This window comes from Penaeus monodon, chromosome 14, assembly GCF_015228065.2.
Source record: "Penaeus monodon isolate SGIC_2016 chromosome 14, NSTDA_Pmon_1, whole genome shotgun sequence".
Lineage (NCBI taxonomy): Eukaryota > Metazoa > Arthropoda > Malacostraca > Decapoda > Penaeidae > Penaeus > Penaeus monodon.
The window spans coordinates 42,633,345-42,642,382 of NC_051399.1; the positions used below are offsets into that span (position 1 = coordinate 42,633,345).

Below are 9,038 nucleotides of genomic sequence, written 5' to 3' on the forward strand. Positions count from 1 at the left end.
TATTAGAATAACATTTCTTACATTTCAAAAAGATATGATCATATATATCATTTCATAGTTGAAACTGAAAGACAATTAAATAAATATCAGTTATTACTCTACACTGAATCTTAAATATATATATATATATATATATATATATATATATATATATATATATATATATATATATATATATATATATATATATTTTTTTTTTTTTTTTTTTTTTTTTTTTTTTTTTTCTTCTTTTTTTCTCTTTTTTCTTTTTTTTTACAGCTAATTCATTGTCAATGATATGCTGATACACCATGACAAAAGAATGCCTTGCACAAATGACAGTTTGTGAATTTTTCATTGGAAGAGCCAGGTAGCAAAAGCATCTAAATTGTCAAAATATCCTCTATATCTCTTTACAATAATCAAATTTACAAGTCTAAGTCTAACAAGAAAGGATAACTCTAGTATGATAATTTTGGAAATTTGAAGACAGATCAGAACTATTTCATACATTTGAAAACCACTTAACAACATTTCACACCCTGGCAACAAATACAGATCAGGTGAGGAGATGCATGATGCTCATGCAACTCCTCTTCAATTACTTAATTGTTGGTCATTTTCTACTGCTGTTACACACACACACACACACACACACACACACACACACACACACACACACACACACACACACACACACACACACACACACACACACACACACACACACACATATATATATATATCAATATCACAAAATACTATCAATCAAACATTACTATAACCATTTTTTAAAGAGAAAAGCACATCAAAATTATATAAAAGGCAAACAGTTTTACTGACTTATATTATTTTGAGTGCAACATTAAATAGTCATTACATCTTTCCTTTCATTTTCCAACAAAGTTTAGTTATGTAAAACAAAGTCATGTCTTATTTAAAATGTTATTACAATCTGAAAAGCAGATTGCTCTTAATCCATTTTTGTTTCCAACTTGAATATAAAAGAAATTGTATGCAATGTTTCTGATAATGATATCCACATGCATCAATAAACTCCTTTTCTGTTTTACAAATGTGATGTTCATTACACACTTCATTTTAGGAGAGAATAGGCATCAATATGAGCACACTGACTTCCTTAGCAGAATGATTTAAAGTTTACATAAAACTATTTATACACATGAAATACATAATGAAAAACTGCAGGATGAATGGACAATCTAAGGAGAGAGGATATCATAATTGTTTATGCTATCATAATGCATCCAACATAAATGAAATAATGGTAGTTCACATCAAGCATGAAGCTGCATATCAAATAATTATTTCAATACATGAAAAAAATGTGCTTTACATGCAACACAGGAAATTCATTTAAATTTCTTCCATAATACCATACTATAAGGAATCATTAAATTTCATGGACCCTTCTAATTCATGAAGTACAACAAACTGCATGCAAAATTCAACATAAACAGTTTTTCCTAATAATATAATTTAGGTCCAAACTAGATTTTTCTAGTAGCATTCTAAGGCAATTGTTCTCTGAACTTAAAAGATGGCTGCTTAAGGTTTAAACCCAACTTCTCATACAGTATATTAATTAAACAAAGGGAAATTCAAACAAATACACCACATTTTTCAAGCAATGTAAATTCAGATCTTTAAGGAAGACAAAATGAGAACCAGCATGTTCATTTTAAAATATGCTCAAAGATTTTACAAGATTAACCCAAAACCAACAGGCATGGTACATATATACATGCCATGCTCACTGAGAGTTTACTTTATTAATTGTTTTTGCACATAGATGGCTACACTTGTAGTAAGTCACCAATGAGCCAATTGTGATTACTACTTGTCTCACCTGTTTACCCTTTTCCTTGATCTTTTTAGTATTTAATGTCATCTTATACTGTTGTTACTAATGTCAAGAATATTATGTCTATAATAAAAATAAAACCATCAATATTAATAAAAAGAAACATTTTTCCTGCATATTCAAAGAAAAGTAAAATCAGGTAAGGCCACAAGGTCTACTAATTGACTCTTTTGTGGCTAAGCACACGAGGAGCCATCTACATGCAGAGACACATCACAAAAAAATCTAAAAAAAACACCGCATTTTCCTGGCGACACTGGGTTAAGTGTCCTGGTAAGATGATTAATCCCATGCATTATTCCTTATCAGATATATTTTTCCCTGTCATCATGAATTACACTTCTTTTTCTTGCACTTTGCTTTTCATTCTGTATCATTCTATTTCATTACCTATGGTTTACACATGTGGAGTACTTTGTGCTGTCAGGTTTAGAGATACTGAGTACATCCATAGATTATATCATTACCTCTTAAACATATAATATGTAGCAATAGCCATTACAACTTATTTTTCCCATTCAGGAGCACTTCTGTCTCTGAGCAAGAAATATAACTTCAATAAATTTTAAAATGGTTCAGTCTGACATTCCTCTTCAGTAAAAGATTCATCATTTCTTTAGTCATTTTCTATTCTAATTCTTATTTTTGAATTCAATTAACAGCAAGATGCTATCATAACCTGTGTCATCAAAAGTTTTCATTTCTCGTCATATTTATTCTGCTTTCTATACTTTTAATGTAGTTTTCTTTTGTTCCATACACATTCTTTCTCATTATCCATACCCCACTACTTGAATGACAGGTAACACCACTCTGTCTTGATTAAATTACTAGTTGGCAACTGCCAAGTTCAGGCCTGCCCCCTTCACCACCTTTTATTGCAAATATTAATAATATTAGTATGGGTGGGTGATTCATGCTCAGGGTGATGTGGAGCAATGGTGTGGGAGTTTTTAGTTAACATTAAGTGTTTGGATACCTTCTTACTTACAGCTGCCAGCACTGACTATCCTGGTGCAAAAAAGGGAGCAATTGTGAGTAAGCCAGTTCAGAGGCTCTTCATCAAGACTTCTACAGTGCCTCCTCATGGCCACCCATGGAAACTGGGTACCCTGTGGCCCTTGGCTAAAGTATGCATCTTGGAAAAGGAGGAGGCCCTGCCACCAACCGCTGCCCCATGCCCCTGGTGTTAATGGGTGGCTCTGAGGAGGTGGGACTTGTCAGCCCTCTTCCCCAAAGTAAAGCACTGGCAGTGCCTCTTATAACTGGAGAGTGGGGTGAGGGGTAGAGCCCCTCCTAGCCAGCAAGTTAGGTGGGATGTATGTCCCTTTGACAGGGTTATTGCCAGGACTTGCCCATCTGCATTCCAGCAGCTGTTAACCCAGTGTGAAGCATGTGGGGCAAAGCCTATGGGCACTCCACAGGCATATGTTGGGCCCCACAGCCTGCTACCCCTCTTCATATGGGGTAATGTCAGCAGAGGTGGCAGAGGTAGTGTTCACCTCCCTGGTTAGGAGCTTGGAACATCCAGTCCTTCTGACAAGACGATTGATTACCTACACTATCGAGGGAACAGATGTGGGTGCCATCTCAAGAGGTGAGAAGACCTGGCAGCAGCACAGTCAGTGTGGGATGGTCATCATCTCAAGGGCATCTCCAACCCTTGGTAGTGAAGGTTACTTCAGTCGATGAGCATATAATGGCAGTGCGACTGAAGTATGCTTTTGGCTTCATGTCTCTAATTGATGTACGCTCCTACCAATGTTTGCAAACTTGATGTAAAGGTCACAGATTTAAGTTTGGTGTAGAACACCAAACATACATCTGTGGCAGACCATTGTCCCCATCAAGACATTCACAATTATTTTGCTTCTGATAACTATAGCCTTATTGAGTAAATTATGCAATTGATTATTTATCTGGTATCCAGTTGCAATCGGCCAATTCCAGCAATGAGAATATCCTCCTTCTTCAAGACTTTGCTAGGTCCGGGAGATTGAAGATTCTGGCACTCCAATCCCCATTGTTGAACATGGTATAGTGATATGAGTACTGTGGCCAAGGAAATCAACCACATCCTAATTAGCAAATGCCAGAGGATCCTCCATAACTGCATAAATGAGGGTACATTTCAGACCCCATCCCTTCAGTGTTCACCCTAGGGTATTTCATCTGGTGAGACTGAGGAGGAGAAGTGTGCCCGGGGGTTCGCCATAACCATCTCTGATTGATTCGCAGCACCTGAAAACCTAATGGACCCTGTAGCTCTGCAGGACTGTTTCAGAGGTGAAACACTTGACACAGCTCAGGAGTGCATTAGTGAACCCCTGAGTTCAAGATAGAATTTCATCTTGCAGGAGACACTGGAGGCAACAGATGCATGTCGCATGGCTCAAATGAATGACAATCAGGATTTGTAACATTCCTTGGTGTGTAGGATTGGGACATTGTTGAGAAGGGGCGAGGAATAGTATTTCAGGAATTTTGCTGAAGAGGTTGAAGGCTATATCTTAGTAAATGACCTTTAGCCCTGAGAAAACCTATGGCGTGGGGCTTACTCGCTGTCCTGGCTGCCATTGGCAGTCTGGTACCATTTCCCCTGACCTGCTGAGGGATGTGGTCATCCCTTTCTGGAAGGGGAGAAGGCATCATTGGGACTGCAGCAACTACCATGGCATCACACTGCTCAGCATACCAGGCAAGGTTCTCACTTACTTCTTCAACTGACTGATTGAAACCATGGTATTTGTACAACAGGTAACTCAGCTCTGTCTTGATTAAATTACTAGTTGGCAACTGCTGAATTAAGCCCTGCCCCCTTCACCACCTTTTATTGCAAATATTAATATATATATAATATAATATATATATATATATATATATATATATATATATATATATATATATATATATATATATATATAATTTTCTTTCTTTCTTTCTTTCTTTCAAATTAACAAACAGAGAAATACTTATCATAATACACCATACAGTTTGACAGAAGCAAGAACAGGGCAGAGCTAAATGACAACATAGTATTTGGCCATTTGGAGGATACACCATGAGATGACAGCTACTGCTAGATAAATAATCAATTGCACAACTTACTCAATACGATTATAGTTACCAAAAGCAATAAAAATAATTCATCTTCCATACCATAAACAGCTGTCAGAGTAGTCTAAAGGAAAAGTCTATCTCAATTCTGGATTCAGCAAGTTAAATGAAACTATCTATTTCTTTGAATATCTTGACCAAATCACTGTCACCCACAATCATGCTCCGCATAGCAACTATCATTCAATACAATCTTAATTAAGTGAAACTAAGCAATACAAACTTAAACAAAACTTTAAAACTTTCCACACCCTTTCACAATCATGGCCATATAAATGTTTAACTTATACCACAAAAAATAAGCATGAATCCAAATTTACCCAGTAAGATGTCATTACTAGCAGTCTTTTTCCCACCACACATTAATCATTATCAAGTATGAATCAAAATCTAAAAAATGATATTCAGGATTATTAGTCTTTTTCTGGTAAAACACATATCTTATTGTGTGTAATGGGGTTCACCTACTTTGATGTTTTCTCCTGAGCTATTAACTGTTCATCAAAGGATCATTTGTTACTCTTTTTCCAATATCCATTTTCATTTATAAAAATTCTCAGTTATCAAAAGGGTACAAACTTTCATCTTTGATTTAAATATACTTTCATCTTCTCTATCCAAAATGGTACTAATGAAATTTCTCAACAAAAAATGTAGTTCAGACCCCTTGACACTGTTCAGCAGATTAGCTTCTTTCTGTGACACTAATGGTGTCTCCTTTGCTTTTGGTCTGAGAAACAAACAGATACAATGAAACAAAACAACAAATACCAGGCTTTGGGTTGCCATATATAACTGCTATGTACCAGATTAAGCACATTCATACTAACAAGCATCTACTATTATAAATTTGCCAATAGTAAGACAAGGCAAACATAAAAGGAAACAAGTGCTCATTCCCAAGGCTTCACATAAACCACCTGAAATAAAATCCAATTAGGTAATGTTCTAAGAGCTTCTGTAAGATTACATAAAAATAATCTAATATAAATAAAATAATTATTTCTAACATGCTTTTTACTGTTTTTTGGCTTATCAATATCTATATCTCATTATTTTGTACTCCATAGTATACTTCAACATAAATGATAAAGTTTTAAACAGAAAAAATATTAGGAGTATAGTCAATTAATTCATTTCATGGAATTTTATGCCAAATAACATTTTACTTCATTTCTTAAGCAAAGACTTTTTTACTGGATATATAAACAATAATTAGATCAGTGCTTGACTATGTAAATCCAGTATGGTCCTCAGTTACATCCAAAACATAACATAAAGCAAACCATACAGCCAATGCCAGAAAAAAAACACCCATACATTACCTGCACTAAAGAAAAACAAAATTCTCACCATATGACAAGCACTTTGATACAAGAAAAATATATTTCACACTGCACCCAGGTCATCAACACCATGCTTCTTAGAACAAACACCACAAAGAAACTGTAACATATATCCTCAACAGTGTAGCCCTACCAACAAACACCTACTTTATAAAATATATAACACATGTCCTTCACAGCTCTTCTTATGCACAAACAAAAATACTTGATTGCCCATTGCCTCTCATATGCAGGTGAGGAAGAACTGCCTGGAGATGACAGTATATGCATCACATGAATCTGCTGTAGACACTTAACCCAATCAGGGTGGATAACAAGAATACATGCCATGCCCAATGTAATATAAGTTCATCTATTGTCTTTACACACAGCTGGCTCTACAAACACTTACTCACCAAGGAGTCAGTTATTAGTCCTACCTATCTCAACTGTTTACCCTTTTCCTTGATTTTTGGAAAGATTTATTTGCATGATTTATTTGTCTTTAATGCTATCAACATTTTAACAATTTAACAATCATATCGGTAAGAATAATAACAGTATCAGCATTAATAGTATTAGAAAGAAAAACACATTTTCCCACAAATTCAAGGAATGGGGAAACCAGGTGCTGTCAGCAGGACCTACTGATAGACTTCTTGGTGGCTGACCATTTGTGTCAGGGATACTCAGACTACCATATCCATCCTTGAGGAGAGCACAGTCTGGACAGTTTGCACAAAACACAGATTACATCTTCCCAACAGTGACACAATAAAAGTGGCTGCCAACTACCATGGTGTGGCTTCCTATAGAGGGAAGCCAGAAGACAACTACATACATCAACTACCATCTTATTTCTTAAACTATCGTAGAAGAGCATTTAAATCTCCCATTTAGAACATCTATCTGCGTTCTTAGGGTTTTTTGAGGCACTCAATACATTTCCACAGCAAAGAGCCTGGCAATCATTTATATTAGAAATATATTTCAAAATCTTATATGATAATGATCATCAAAGAGATTTCAAACTGGACTTTAGTTTGAAAAGAAGACTGCCTATTATACAATGCCTGCCAACAGTACCAGTAACCATATCTTATAAATTGTGAATTTCATAGTTTCTATAGTAATTGTAATGGGAGGTTCACCGTAACTATATAAAAAAAAATTATCACAACTATCTCAAACAAACAAACAAACACACACACACACACACACACACACACCACACAACACACACACACCCCACAACAACACACAACACACCAACACACAACACACAAACACACACACCAACAAACACACACACACACACACACACAACCCCATAATATAAAATATATACACACAAATAAAATAATAAGGATATATAAAATAAAAAAACTATATATATATATATAAAATAAATAGATATAAATATATATAAATAGATAAATATAGATATAGATAGATATATAGATCTATAGAAGAATATAAAAGATTTTATAGATATAATATAGATATAATATAATAGATATATATAATATATATAATATAATATAAATTTTATAATAAATATATATATAATATATATATATATATATTAATTTTAGTATAATAGATATATATATAGATATCTATAATATATAATATAAATTATATAATATATATTTTATAATATATATATATATATATATATTTCTATATTATATTATATAATATTTAATATATATATATATATATATATATATATATATTTAATATAAAATAAAATATATATATATATATCTATTATTATATATATATATAATATATATAATATATTACATATAATATATAATATTTTAAAATATAATATATAATAAATTATATTATATATATATATATATATATATATAATATATATAGAAACACACTGACACCCACCACCACAGCACACACACACCACACGCAACGTCACACAACACACACCCCAAAACACACACAACACACACACACACACACCACACACACACACACACACACCACACACACACACATATTTATATATATATATATAATATATATTATATATATATATATATATAGACACACAACACACACAATAAAACCCCACACACCCCACACACACACACACACACACACACACACACACACACCACACACCACACACACACACACACACACACACACACCACACGCACACGAACGCACGCACACACACCACTCTATATTTATTTATATATATATATATATATATATATATATTATAATATAAACACACACACACACACACACACAACACACACACACACACACACACAACACACCACGACCACGCACGCACCACGCAAAACGCACGCACGCACGCACGCACCACACCACGCACGCACGAAGCACGACACGCAAAGCGGACACACACGGCGCACAGCAATTATATATATATTAGACCCCCCCCCCCACACACACACACACATTGACAGGGACAACCGAAAGATCAATAGCATAAGCAGCATAGTCCCTTGCAGGTGTTCTCTAATGCAAAGAACTGCTACAGTTATGCTGTAGCCGGCAGATTTTACATGATACTTATAGTGAGCAATGGTTACACTTGCATTTGGCCACAGATCCCCAGCCCACCACACTGAGTGGGTGTCAAGTACAGGATGGAATTGGTCACACTATGTAGAGAATCATCACCCCAGAAAAGACCAAAGTGCCTACAATAATCTCCGTCCATGAAGGGTTAC

The 9,038-nt window shown here is 34.5% G+C and overlaps 1 protein-coding gene across 1 annotated transcript in view; it reads right to left on the minus strand.

Moving 5' to 3' along the window:
• The window catches only part of LOC119581152, an 89,227-nt gene that overhangs the window by 66,995 nt on the left and 13,194 nt on the right, over positions 1 to 9,038 (minus strand). The window lies entirely within an intron of this gene.